This window comes from Heterocephalus glaber, unplaced genomic scaffold (genome assembly GCF_053883595.1).
Source record: "Heterocephalus glaber isolate CG9 unplaced genomic scaffold, H.glaber_assembly_v1.0 deba00001457, whole genome shotgun sequence".
NCBI classification, from domain to species: Eukaryota; Metazoa; Chordata; class Mammalia; order Rodentia; family Bathyergidae; genus Heterocephalus; species Heterocephalus glaber.
In genome coordinates this window covers 4,718,247-4,732,327 of record NW_028258305.1, presented here as the reverse complement: position 1 = coordinate 4,732,327, position 14,081 = coordinate 4,718,247, and the positions used below count along the sequence as shown (strand labels likewise).

Genomic DNA, 14,081 nt, shown 5'->3' with positions numbered 1-14,081 from the left:
AACATGCAAATTACAGTGCTTGAAGTGACACAAAAGTGCCAAGGAAGTCATGAGTCTGAGCCTAATGAACACTTCCAAAGAACCGGATGAGAAGAGTGCAAGAAAAATTTCAGCAGTCAAAGAGTGGAGGAACCATCAGGCTGATAAACATCAGGGCAAAAGGAAGCAGAGAACAAAATTGAACTAAACCAGGAGCCTTGTAATCCTAGGCACTCAGGAAGCTGAGGCTGGAGGATGGAGAGTTCAAGGTCAGCCTGGGCAACTTAGCAAGATTCTGTCTCAGAAATTAAAAAAAAAAATCTTTAAAGGACTAGAGATGTAGCTCAGTGGGAGAACACTTGCCCGGCATACATGAGGCCCTGAGTTCAATCCCCATACAAAAACAAAACAGAACTGAACTAGAACTAGAAGACAGTGTAACAAGAAACGTCACAACTTGAATAAAGTGAAAATACACTGTCCTGAGCTCATGCTGAGTGTCTCTGAGTTGAATAAAGTACTCTCCTGGTAAAGGTTTCAAGTTGCAGACAACAGAAGCCTAGGGACCAAAAGCAGAAAGGCAGTGATTACAGTAGGGTATTGTCAAGGAGCATACAGAATTTCCAGGAAAGACAGGAAAACAGATGAGTTAAGGTACTCAGGAATGGTGTAGCTAAGAGTTCTGAGTCTGGAAGAGTCATTCGAACATCAGTTCCCCTGCTGCCACTGGCCACACTACCCTGTGACATTATGAACCAGGTACTGGGACTGTCCCAGAGTTGCTCCCATGGGCTCTCACAGTGTAGCCTGAATTCCACCTTTCTGGGTGCACTTCTGCGTTTCACACAGGAGCTGCTGCCTGACAGAAGGCAAGGCAATCTTGGCAAAGTAGATTCCAGGTTCAAGCCTTTAGAACTCTGGGAAGCACACCTGCTGGGAATGAATGGGCCTTGACATTGGGCCAACTTGCTGTTTCTGCCATTAATCCTACTCCCAAGGCACATTCCCCAGGCTTTGCCTCACCTCCCCTGAATGCTTATTATGAGACAAATGGAGACTTTTGTGAATGAATAAATAAATGAGTACTTCAGACCCTCTCACAGTGCTGCTGCCTACCAGCCAGTGGATCTATTTCTGTGCTGTCACCATCTTTGGCAATATTTGTTTTATAGCTCTTTAAGTAGTAACCTCCCTCTCTCTCTCTCTCCCTCCCTCCCTCCCTCCCTTCCGCTTCCTGCCTCCCACTGAAATGAGTGGAAAACAGACATAAAAGTAATGATATTTCTAACGAGAAGCATAGTACCATAAATTTAATAAAACTGAAAAAAAAGATTAAATTAGCAGTAGTAGCCAAAGCAGCTGGTCTGTAACTTCAAAGAGACTTTCAAAGCGGGGGAGGGGAAGAGCTGTTCATGTTACAAAGAATATGTTTCAACTGCTAAGACTATGTTACTGGAGAATACTGCTGTGGACACAGTGTCATTGGGAAGTTTATAGCTTTCATTACCTTTCTGGGAGAGGAACCCCCCTTACAATATGGAAGATGAGACTGAGCTGCACTCTACAGAGCAAGAGAAGCAAGAGAGCAGCTGTGGAGGTGGGAAGGGGGTGAGTGGTAGGCTGGGTCCACTCATGTGGCTCCCTTGGGCTCCTCCCAAGCATGCACCACTTTACCAGTCAGCTGTGGCCTAGCTCAGGAACCAACACCATGCGAGGTGCCACGGGCCAGGAAGGCAGCATCCTTGGGCCCTTGGTCCTTCACCCCATTCTTGTTCCCAGCTGATCCTGGCCCCCTTGTGTGGCTGACAGTGAAGGGAAGACACTGAGAAAGGGTAGCTGGAAGCTGAAGAGAAAGGTCCTCTTCTCTTACCACAGTGACTCCCGGGTAAGTGGCTAATCAGCACTTACAGCCCATTGCATGCAGGGCAGCATGGCTATTGGCAGTGGATATCTGTCCTGTGTAAGGTTCCTTTACTGGAGACTAAAATATAATCTTGTATTTTCTGATATGATGTCTTAAGAGTTACAAGCCCATGTTCCTGTGTCATTTCCATCTGAATGACAGTAGTAACTTCAGCAGTGTGAGCACAGACTCACACTGCTGAAGAAAACACCAACACTCACACTGCTGAAGAAAACACCAACACATCCTAAGAGGCAGCTGGCCTGTTATGAACAGATCTTAGAGCTAAATTTGCTTTTATTTTAAAAGAGATGGCTTGGAACATCTCCAAATAACCAAAGATATTTTAATCGGGAGCCAATGGAGTAATTACTGGAGCTAGGGGGCCACCCTGTGGTTAAGTGTCAAAAAATGAGGTCCAGAATTTTTTATCCATACTGTTTTAGTTACTTTTCTTGTTGCTGAGACAAAATACCTGACACCCAAAGTTAAAAGAAGAAAGGTTAATTTAGCTCACAGTTTGTAGAGGTTTCAGTTCATAGCTGGCTGGCTCTAAGGCAGAGGGCATTGCAGAGGAGAAACAGTTCATGGCAGGCAGAAGGCAGCAAACCAGCAAAGAAATAGCAAGCAACAAGCAGTGATGACAGCAGCCCTCTTTCTGACTCATATTTTATCCAGGCTACCCACCCTTTGAGTGGCTAGCACTCATCATTGCAGCATGAATCAATCCCAGCATCACATCCTTGATCTCAGAATCACATACTCTAGATCCAGCCATCTCTGAAAAAGCCCTACATATGGCCACAAAAGGCTTTGGGGGGACATCTGGATTCAAGCCATAACACATAGATTTCTGCAATTACAGTGTCCCCCTTATCCAAGGTTTTGCTTTCGAATGCCCATTGTCAACCACTGTCCAAAAATGTTAAAGGGAAAATTCTAGAAATAAATAATCTACAAGTTTCTATAACAGTACATTGTTATAATTTTCCTATTTTATTGTTGTTACTATGCCTACCTGATAAATTATCTTCACCATGGGGAAAAAAACAACAAACAAGTATATACGAAGCTAGATACTATCTGTAGTTCTGGGATCCACTGGAGGTCTTGAAGCCCTGAGGATGGGGGGCTACAGTAATGTTTTCACCCAAAAAGGCAGGCAAAATTTGTCAGTTTTCTGCTTAGAATGATCAACTGGCCTTCCAGGCTATAAGTAGTATGCCAAAGTACAGGCCTAGGCCACACCTGTGGCCTGTGTCCACTTGAATCAGACACTTTTGGGGTGGGACCTCCAGATGATCCTGATACCAGGTTAAGACTGAGAACTGCCAGGGTAGTGAGGTAACAGCATCTCCCTGCATTGGACTAAGGCAACAGCCTGTACACACTCTAAGTATTGTAGAATTTATTCAGTGAGCAACTATCATGTTTCATTCATTTAACAAACATTTATTGCACTGAAAATGCAACCAAGCAGGCCTAGAAGATTGGAGAAAAGTGGCTGTGGGGAAGAGTGGAGTGAGTTCAGAGAGTCAGGCAGGGCCAGATCAGGTAGACAAGGAGTCCACGATGGGGACTTGTGTGTCACAGGATGCACTGAGGGTGCTGAGCAGGGAAAGATGTGATGGGATTGTCTTCCCATAAATAACTGCTCTAGCCCCTGCATAGAGAACGGACGGTGGGAGAAGCTGGAGAGAGCTGAGAGGCCACACAAAGCTGGGGGAGCAGGCCGAGGTGCAGCAGTGGAGGAAATGATGTGGCTGGACTTGGGGTGGACCGTGCAGGTAGAGCTCCCTGGGATCAAGGGTGAACTGGATATGAGGAATCTATGGTGACGCCAAGGTCTCAAGTCTATGCAAAACCGTACTTACAGAGAAAGGGTCAGATATACCGAAAATGTGTCTCTTTCTTAACGTTTAGTGGTTTTTAAAAGCATAGTTTAAAGGGTTGATGGCGAAAAACAATGAAATTAAGATTAGGGGTCATTTTTGGCTATTTTTTGTTTTTGTTTTAGTCAAATTATTTCTTTTACACAAATAAATGTCTGAATTTCAACAAATAGTACTGAATTTCATAGACAATCCTTTCATACACTCGTGTCTATGATAAAGAAAGAGGTTGTACTGAAGGTAATCTAGGGCTTTTTCTGTGTGTGTGTGTGTGTGTGTGTGTGTGTGTGTGTGTGTGTGTGTGTGTGAGAGAGAGAGAGAGAGAGAGAGAGAGAGAGAGAGAGAGTGTGTGGTGCTGGTGATTGAATCTGAACCCAGGCTCTTCCCACGATGCTACATTCCCCAGCCCGATCTGATTTTTTAATTTTGAGATAAGGTCTCACTAAGTCAATAGGTTGCCCAGCCTGGGCCCACATTTGTGATCCTTCTGCCTTGCCTCCCACAGTGCTGAGATGGCAGGCTCACCGCACCCCCCCTTCTGTTTGCTTATTTTTGTTTTTTCAGACACATTCTTATTATGTATTCCTGCCTGGCCTTGAACTCTGATATGTACCCCAGTTCTAAACAAACTTGTAATCTTTCTGCCTCAGTCTCCTAAATGCTGGGATTACAGATATGTGCCACCACATTCAGCCTATTCTTTATTCCAGGCACAGAAATATCAATATCATTTATCCTTTATCAACTTGCTACTTTCTCCTTGCTTAACAAATTGGCAGCAATTATGCATACCTGCAAACATACATTTTAGTACATTTTAATATATAATAGAGCCTTACTCCCATTTGGCAGCCAGATTCCTGGCAACTGCAGCCATCTGGAACTCAGGTATGAATTCCCAAACCTCATTCAAGAGCTTAAGGGCTGCATCAAAAATTAAGGTTACTGATTTAACAAGTTTAATTATTTGGTTTCCTCTGGCAACTACCCAGTCCTCCTATGTTTGATCTAATTCAGTAAATGGTTATTGAGTGCTTACTGCATGTAGGGCACCCCTGTCAGGCTGTGATGATGGGCGTCAGAGAGACCGGAGAGCAGATTAAATTCCACAGCAGCCCAGGAAACAGATGCGCGGACTGCAGCAAGAGGGAGGAAACAGGAAGATCTCCATCTAGGAAAGAACAAAAGTCTCTGGCCTTTCCAATTAGCAATAGTAACACCAGATAATTAAATAGCTCCCTCAGGTGGATTATAGCCGGATAATCCCTGAGGTTCAGAACAATGACTCTGACAAAATTTTTAAAAGTGAAAAGCAAAACAAGTGAAGATGTTTGTGACTCAATTTTCTATGTAAGACAATTATATAAGACATTTTAGAAAAAGGGAATCAAAATAATTAGCATCTAATTTAAAGGGGTTATTTATTCATTGTCTAAATGATAAATTAAATCCAAGCTACCTCATTTCCATGAGAATTAATAGGATATTATTGTAAACGTGCCTGGAAAGTTTTATTAAGGAAGAATTTGAAAACTGAATCTTGACTGACTAAATCATCTGCTAGTTTGGGATCCTGTTATATTAATGGACTACCCTGGAGATGCGGGGTTGGAAATAATTTTGCTCCTTTCAATTCTCTCCATCTCCTCTATTTCCTTTCTTCGTAAAGTCTTCCTCCTCCTTTCTCATTCTCTTCTTTTGCTTTTTATTGGGGAAATTGAAAAATACACACAAAAGTAAGCAAAAGGGCAAAGAAGATTTATGTATTCACTACCCAGTAGTCAATTCCCCTTAATCCAGATTTAGCCACATGACTCTCCTGCATTATTTTGAAGTAAATCTCAGTCATTCAATAATTTCATCCATATATATTTTACTATGCATCTCTAATAGCCAAGGATTTTTTTTCAGATTTTACAGAATTTAAAAGGATATAGAAGGCATATTACAAAAATCTTTTTTGAAATAAATCTGACAACTTCTAAGAAGTGCCTTGCAAGACAAATTAATGAAACTGACTCTGGAAGAAACATAATATTTGAATAGCACCTATTAAAGAAAGTATATTCCTAGCTTGAAAACCTACCTATATGACAACAGCAGGCTCATAAACATTTTAACTGATAAATTATATCAAACAATTAAAGCAGAAAAAAGAAGGAACACTTCTCTCATTTTAGGAACTCAACATTGTGTTAATCCTAAAATTGGATAAAGATAATAGAAGAAAAAAGTATGAACATAGATAGAAATTTGTTTAACAAAACAAACTATTAGAAGTCAGATCTGGCAGGATGTAGAAAGTGGTTTTGTTATAGGGATGGCAGTGTTGGTTCAGTATTGGAAGATCCACCCCCAAAAGTCATCATTTTAACAGAGGAAAGGAAAAAGTCATATGATCCTGTCACTAGTTGGAGAAAAAGTATTGGACCAAATTCTAGAGCTGTTCATGGTAAAAGCTATCAGGAGACTAGAAGTAGAACAGAAACTTCTCAACAAATTAAAGACATGTACTCTATACTTCCAGCAAGAACGCCTTGTACGAATAGAGAAGATACAATGCTTTCTCCTTAAGGTGGGGAACAAGGACAGATATGCTTACTCTTTATCTGTCCATTAAACTTTGAAACCTAGTCCCCACCAAAATAGTCTGGCAATAAAATGATACAACTAGGATAGGATTGGCACGGCAAAAGCAAAATCTTTATATGCAGATGAAATGATCATCTACAGAGAAAATACTAAGAAATCTCTAGGAGCCCCTAGAACTTGGACTTGAATTTAGCAGGATTAGAAAACACAAGATATATATAAAAATTCAGGTCTGTGTACACTTGCTATAAATGAAGAATTGGATATTGAAATTTAAAAGTTATGTAGGAGTACAAAGGACCCAGAAAAGCCAAAAACAAAAACAAAAACAAAAACAGTGTTGGAAGACGTTTAGCACCCAATTTTAAAACTTCTTCTAAAGCTACAGTAATCAAGGCAGTGTTGGTGTAAGGAAAGACATATAGATCATTGGAATAAAACAGAGAATCTAGAAATAGAACCACACATATATGGTCCACTGAGTTTTGAAAGATTATTTAACATTAGCATTTTATAGAATATAAACTCAATTCAAGAGCCGAGGAAGAGATAGTGTCTTCAGCAAACAGCACTAGAACACCTGGTATCTGCATATAAAAAATTAATCTCAACCCTTTTTTTCCATACATAAAAATAACTTGAAGGGATCTATGAACCTAAAAAAGAAAACCTAAAAGTATAAAATTTTAAGAAGAAATTATAAGGGAAAATATTTATGAATTCAAGGTAGGCAAGAGCTACTTAGGATACAAAAAACATGATGTATAAAAGAAAAAACTTGATAAATGAGATTCCATCAAAATTTAGAACTTTAAATGACATCATTAAAATGAAAAGTAGTCCTTAAACAGACCATATTTACAATGCATATAACCTATGAGCAGAATATATAAAGAATTCTTAGAGCTCATTAATAGACAACCCAATTAAAATGTAGACATAAGAAGATGATAAATAGCCAGTATAGCACAAAGAATGGTGTGCAACTCTAGAATCAGCAAAATACTAATCAGTACAATAATAAGACTGAATTATACACTCATTAGGGAGATGAAGTCAAAAGTTTTAAAAGCCTTGTCATGGCTTTTTCTTTTTCGTTGGATTCTCCCCCTTTGCGTTTAATTTGTCACACCCAATGGATTCATTCTGCTGGGTTTCCTGGGGTTGTGATCCTCATTGTCTTTTCCTAGGGTATTGTCTAAAATTTTTTGGAGTGCTGGTTTGGTATTCATGAAGTTCCTGAGGTGCTCTTCATCATGAAAGTATCTTATTTCTCCATCAATTTTGAAAGATAGTTTTGCAGGGTACATCAATCTGGGTTGGAGGCTGTTTTCCTTTAGGGCTTGAAATACATCACCCCAAGCTCTTCTTGCCTTGAGGGTTTGCATTGAGAAGTCTGCTGTGATTCTGATGGGCTTTCCTTTGTATGTGATTTGTTTCTTTTCTCTCTCTGCTTGTAGAATTTTATTCTTCTGTTGGATTTCTGGAATCCTAACTATTGTATGCCTATGTGTAGATTTTTTTTGATTAAGGCTAGCTGGAGTCCTATATGCCTCACTTATCTGTATGTCAAGTTCTTTTCCCCTGCTTGGGGAGTTTTCTGCCATCACTTCTGTCAACAGTTTTTTTAGGTCATCTGCACTCTCTCCTCTTTCTTCATTGACTCCAATCAGTCTTATGTTATTCTTCTTTGCATCGTCTAGCAGCTGCTGGATTGATTTCTCGTGTTCCCTTACAATTTTAAAGCAATTTTTCTTTTCCTGGTCACTAATTGCAATCTTATCTTCTATATGTGAAATTCTATCCTCACACTGGTTCATTCTGCTGCGCAGACTTTCGATGGAGTTTTTAATCTCTTGGAAATCTGTTTGTATCTGTTTTATGGATTCCATTTGTTTCCTATGTTGGGATTCCATTATATTCCTCAGATCCTCTATTTTTTTATCTGTGTCCTCTCTAGATTTATTAATCATGTCTTGCACCATGAGCAAAATCTTTGCTGTTATCTGAGTAATTATTTCTGATTTCATTTTTCCCAGATCCTCTTTTGTTGCCAGTTCAGAGAGTCCAGGTGGTTGAGTATCAGAGTGTTCCATCTCGTTTCCCTTTGGGCTTGCTGTAGGTGATCCAGAAGTCTGTTTTTGAGGCTGTTTATGTGTCTTCTCATTTTCCCAGGGAGGGGGGGTGCCTCTGGCACCCATGTGGCTCACCTTCTCTGCCCTAGGAGCTTGGGATTGCAGCGGGGGAGCTTCCTTCTGGGTGCTGGGACCAGCTCAGCTTCTCTGCCCTAGAAGCCTGGGATGGAGGCGGAGAGCTTCCTTCCGGGTGCTGGGACTGGCTCACCCTCCAGCCAAGGATTTTTTAAAATCCCCCAAATTCCATGATACCTTTAAAAATTAATGGTAATAATTAATGGAAAAAAAGAAAAAAATAGTGATAGCTCTTTAATACAATCAAATTTCTACTCAGAGTTGAAATTTCCAATTGCTTAATAAGTTAAAACTTGGTGGATATGGTGGTACATGCCTATTATCCTAGCACTTGGGAAGCTGAGGCAAGAGGATTGCAGTGAGTTTGAGGCCAGTCTGAACTAATACGAAGACCCTATCTTTAAAAAAAACCCAAACTCAGAGGGCTGGGGATTTAGCCCACCGCCTGCCTCACAAGCACAAGGTCCTAAGTTTGATCCCTGGTGCCAAAAAACAAACAAACAAAAAAACAAACAAACGGCCAAGCATGGGCACCGCTGCTGACTCCCACAGTCTGGGGCTTTCAGTAGAGTGCAGCCGGGCTCTGCACTACCACCCCCTGGCACATGGGCAGAGTCGGCTTCGTGGATTCGGATTAAACCAAAAAGATGACGTCCCTATATGATGACCTGGGAGTGGAAACCAGTGACTCAAAATAGAAGGCTGGTCCAAAACCTTGAAGCTTCTGTAGTCTCAGCTTCAGGTGAAGAAGGCAGAGCTCACTCAGGCAAAGAGCCAAAGGACAAAAAACTGTACTGTCTTTGCCCCAGTCACTACTTAAAGCCAGGCTGCTTTGCAGATGACTGGCAGATTGCGGACATACCACCACATGTTGCAGCAGGCCTGAGGACCCTGTTCCCAGTGGGTTTTCTGCAAGAGAAGTTCTGATTCCTTTAGCTGATGGATAAGATCCTGTCTCCTAATGACTATGAGAAAATAGTGAAATGCCAAAGAGAGGGATGACAGAGACAGTGAGAACTGGAGACAGAAGGAAACAGAAGAAAGGGAAAAGAGGCATAAAGACAGACATGAAGCTAGTGGGTTTTAAAGGTGACCAGATTCAGATTCTAATGAAGATGAAGGTTGTGAGCAGGAGAGAAAAAGAAGTATGGGAGGAGCTACTATTACACCATCTACTTCTCTTGAAGAGAAAGACAAAGAGTTACCCCATTTTCCTCGTGAAGAGGACTCGAGACCTCGATCACAGTCTTCCAAAGCTACTATCCCTCCCCATGAGGGACAGGATAGGCCAGGATCTCCACCCGGGCCCAGCAACTCCTTCCTTGCTAACATGGATGGCCAGTAGGACATGAGATCATGCAGAGGTCTGGCTTCTGGGAAGGCCAGGGTCCTGGGCTGAGTACTACATTGTCGGTGGAGAACACCAGCAAATGGGGCAGCAAGATCATTGTGGATGATGCCACCGAGAAGAGAGAGTCTCAAGATGCATCAAAGAAGTCGGATTCAAATCCATTAACTGAAATACTTAAATGTCCTACTAAAGTGGTCCTACTGAGGAACATGGTTGGTACAGGAGAAGTTGCTGAAGACTTGGAAGGTGAAACCAAGGCAGAATGTGAAAAAATGTAAGTGGACATCTGAAATTTCTGGTGTCCCTGATGAAGCAGTATGAATATTTTTAGAATTTGAGAGAGATGAATCAGCAATTAAAGCTGTTGTTGATCTGAATGGGAGGTATTTGGGTGGATGGGTAGCAAAAGCACGTTTCTACCATTTGGATAAATTCAGAGTCTTGGATTTGGCAGAACAAGTTTGATTTTAAGAGCTAGAGTCATCTGCGATGATCCTTATATGAGCGGCAGACTGAGCAAAGACACTGATCCTTGAAAGATGTGTGTTCTGAGCAGAAATGGGCAAAGCCGGTGAATACTGGGACTGCTGGAGGGACTTCTGATATATATGTTGATTGATTCCTTTTTATTTTATGATTTTTAATATAGTATAAAAAGCCTTTTTAAAGAAGTTAAAACTTTTTTTCTCTGTGTTGTTGGGGACTGACCAAGGACTCCTGCATAATAGGTAAATGCTCTACCAGCTGAGCTACATTCACAGTACTAAAACTTGTTTAAGTTATGAAATAAAGGTTTATTTTAGCTTATGGTAAGTTATAGCTTTTAATAAGAATCAGTATCTGCAACTGACTGTATGTCTCTTGGTCCACATCCCCTTCCTTGCCCCTTTTAAATTTTTTTCATTAGAATTAGTTTGTCAGATTCAGCAGGGCATCTGACCTAGAGAATTTCTCACCGTCTGGATTTTGTTGATTACAACTCCATTGTGGCATTATTTAAGATGTTCTCCTCTTTCCTTTGAATTCCTGTAAATTGCTGGTTGGAACAAGAGGCTCCTTTAGATTCGGGTTCAATGTTTTTGCAAGATTATTTTGTGGGTGGTGATGTGCTCTAGCAGGAGGATTTTCATATCTGGGTCTCTCTTCTTGTTAATACAGAACAAAAAGACTGTGAAGCTCAATTCCTAGGTCCTGCAATATGTAAGGGGTTGTAAAATGCTGACAGTCTGATACATCATTCCTTACACAGCACTTAAGAAGACACCCTTTCTCTACTACAGTATTTGGTTCCTCAGTGATATAGCTCATGTAGGAAGATAGGATAAATAAAATGGTTGAATATTTTTATTTATCTACCAGTTTTCAAAATAATGAGTTAATCTAATATCCTCCAATTGGGAACAATATCTTTCTTTTTTAGGAATATTATTAACTTATAGCTTTAAATATATTTGATGTGTTTTAATCTCTTGCCATTTTTACCCTTACTGATGCTGAAATTTTCCATGACTGGCCAGAGGAGGCTTTTGGGCTGGCTCCTGGATCCTTTTACCCTGACCCCAGTCATCTTTGAAAGCTTCCATACTCTCTGGTATGACAAGATATTCCAGCATCATTTCATACATTTCCTGCCCAAGACCTGGACCCAGCAATTTCTCCAAGGACTCCTGGTTCCTTCTGGTGGGAAATTGTCATTTGAGACCACACTCTGGAAGCTAAGGGGGCTCAGTTCTATAGGCTTGGTCATTATTCCTTGGTATTTTCCATGGGCAGGGCCAGGAGATACATTCTGGACTCACATTGATGATTCCCATTCAGAATCAGGACTATAAAATTTTTCGATTTTTTTAGGGTTTTCTGTTTTTCTATCTTACATCCTATACTGAGAATTATGGTTTTCACTGACTCTGTAAATTAAAAAATTGTAAATCCATATAATGCATTACATTATCATATGAAAATAAACACCCAATAACCACAGAATAACAATTCTACTAGCAAAAATAGGATTATTTTATTTTTTAAAAAATATGTATGCTTTTTTTTTTTTTTGGTACCGGGGATCAAACTCAGGATCTTGTGCTTGCAAGCCAGGCAGCAGGACCACGGAGCTAAATCCTCTATGTATACATTTTTAAAATATGGCTGTAGATTCTATATATTTTTGTTCACATTGTTTGGGGGGTTTTTGCTTTGTTTTGTTTTTTACTTCATAATATATCTTGGAGATCACTCCATGGTAGTATTTAGAGATTTTCCTCATTTCTTTTTACTTAGACAACTGACTACTGTGACTGAATGTTTGATTTGCCATGTGCCAACCACTGTACTAACTGGTTTATACAGATTATCCACTTAATCTTCAGAACAACCCAACAGTAAGGTTGGCACTATTAAAATTGCCATTTTACAAATGGGAAGTGGAAGGCTAAGTAATTTGTTCAAGGTCATTCTGCTCAAAAGCAATAAGTAATCTTTAAGATAGGAGAAAACGGATACATTTTCTATCTTCATTATTTACATATTTCTTTATCCCTAGTTAGACTTACAGATAGAGAACTAATGTACACTAGTAAATGAGTAGATACAGTGTCCAAGGATACTCAGAAGCCCTATCTGTTCACAAAGATTCATGGAGAAGTTCTCAAGAATGCAGGTGGCTTACGAAGCAGGCAGATAATTTAAATAGACAATAAGATAATTCGAAAACCATCTAAAGAGGCTACTCTAGTATGTAAAGAAAACAAACCTGTAGATTATCTATATGAATATTAAGGAAATTGGAATAAATGAGAAATCAAAGCAAACATAATGTCAAGAAGTCATCTAGGGATTGTAAATTACTTGTGCACAGAACCAAGGACACACCAACTGATTTAACCAATCTTCCTATTTTCTTCCTCTGTGTCTGTTTTATGCACCATGTCTCTTTCCACCATCAACTGCTGCTGGGCCTTACAGCAGGGTGGGTGGAACAGATTCTTCACACAGGGGAATGCCCAGTGGCTAGGAGGAGAGGCCAACTGGCATGTGTCCCAGACCTTTCAGTGCCGTATTCCAGTTCCTTATGTCCTTATTTTCTCCTTTCTTTTAGACTAGTAGCAAATTTAATCAGGCCCTAGCATACTCATTCCTGTATGTCTCCCATCATTCAGCTTAGCCGATGGACAAGTTGGCCACTGACCCACAGGGAGCTAATCAGACTCTTGCTGGAATCTGCAATTAGGACCCAGAGACCTGATTCCCATCAGCACTCCACTGCCCCATTCACAGCTCATTATTCAGGCCAGCAATGGAGAAGCAGTCTTCTCTTTCCACCTCCTGTCTCCCCATCTCACCACTCCATCCACCACAAATCATGATGGTTCTGCCTCTAAAGTGGCTGTCCAATTTGTTAGGACTCATCTCCATGGCTGGTGCCCCATCTAGATGCCTGCCATCTGTCACCTGGATTGCACAGCACCTTCCAAGTGAACCCCTATGTCCAGAATGACCTCAAGAGAGGAATCAGACTCAGCCTCACCCCTGCACCTTCCTGTACCCAGAAGGAGACCCCAACCCTGCCCTGGGAAGCCCTGCCTGCCTCTCCCACCTCGTCCCAGGGGCTTTTCCCTTTTGCCCATTCATGCCAGCCACACTGGCCTCACATGGGATCCTCCACACCCAGTACTTCCCCATTCTCAAGCCTGAGCACATCAGCTTGCCTGGAATTCTTGCCCTCTCCCTTTACTTTAGGGCTCCTTCTCTTTCCACCCTCAAATGTTTTCTCCTCAGAAAACCTTTCCCTAGCCACACAATCTAAAATGGATTATCCATATTTTTCTTGCTCAGCCCCTCATTTGATTCCTTCCTAGCACTTATGATGATATATAATTATATTTCATCCTTATATGTGTGCTGTCTCCATGATGGCACAAAAAGCTCCATGAGGGTAAGAGTCATACTTAGCCTGGTGGCCATTATATTGTATCCAGGTGGGGAAATAAGGACTACTGTAGCTTTAAAGAAAGAGACGGTGGGCTGGGGATGTAGCTCAGAGGTGGAGTACTTGCCTGGCTTGCATAACTCCCTGAGTTCAATACACACACACACACACACACACACACACACACACACACACACACACACAAAGAGATGGTACTCAGTGGCATGTG

General features: G+C 41.0%; 1 pseudogene; it reads left to right on the top strand.

Annotated features, from left to right (window-relative positions):
* The first annotated feature begins 9,223 nt into the window (after positions 1-9,223).
* On the top strand, positions 9,224-10,511 carry LOC101700175 (splicing factor 45 pseudogene; annotated as a pseudogene).
* Positions 10,512-14,081: the final 3,570 nt, after the last annotated feature.